The sequence below is a fragment of the Otolemur garnettii genome, unplaced genomic scaffold (assembly GCF_000181295.1).
Source record: "Otolemur garnettii isolate 467f Iridium unplaced genomic scaffold, OtoGar3 scaffold00303, whole genome shotgun sequence".
Classification (NCBI taxonomy): Eukaryota; Metazoa; Chordata; class Mammalia; order Primates; family Galagidae; genus Otolemur; species Otolemur garnettii.
In genome coordinates this window covers 311,217-311,472 of record NW_003852698.1, presented here as the reverse complement: position 1 = coordinate 311,472, position 256 = coordinate 311,217, and positions in this window count along the sequence as shown.

The window sequence follows — 256 nt, the reverse complement described above, 5'->3', positions numbered from 1 at the left end:
AAAGACCAAGCCAGGTGGGGAGCAAGGCCATTTGGAAATCTATGCTGTAAGCTCCTGACCGATGAATAAAGCCCTTCCTCTTATAAACGTGGTGTTTGGCTCGGCGCTTGTGGCTCAAGTGGCCACCAGCCACATACACCTAAGGTGGCGGGTTTGAATCCAGCCCAGGCCCACCAAACAACAATGACGGCTGCAACCAAAAAATAGCCGGGCGTTGTGGCAGGCACCTATGGTCCCAGCTACTTGGGAGGCTGAG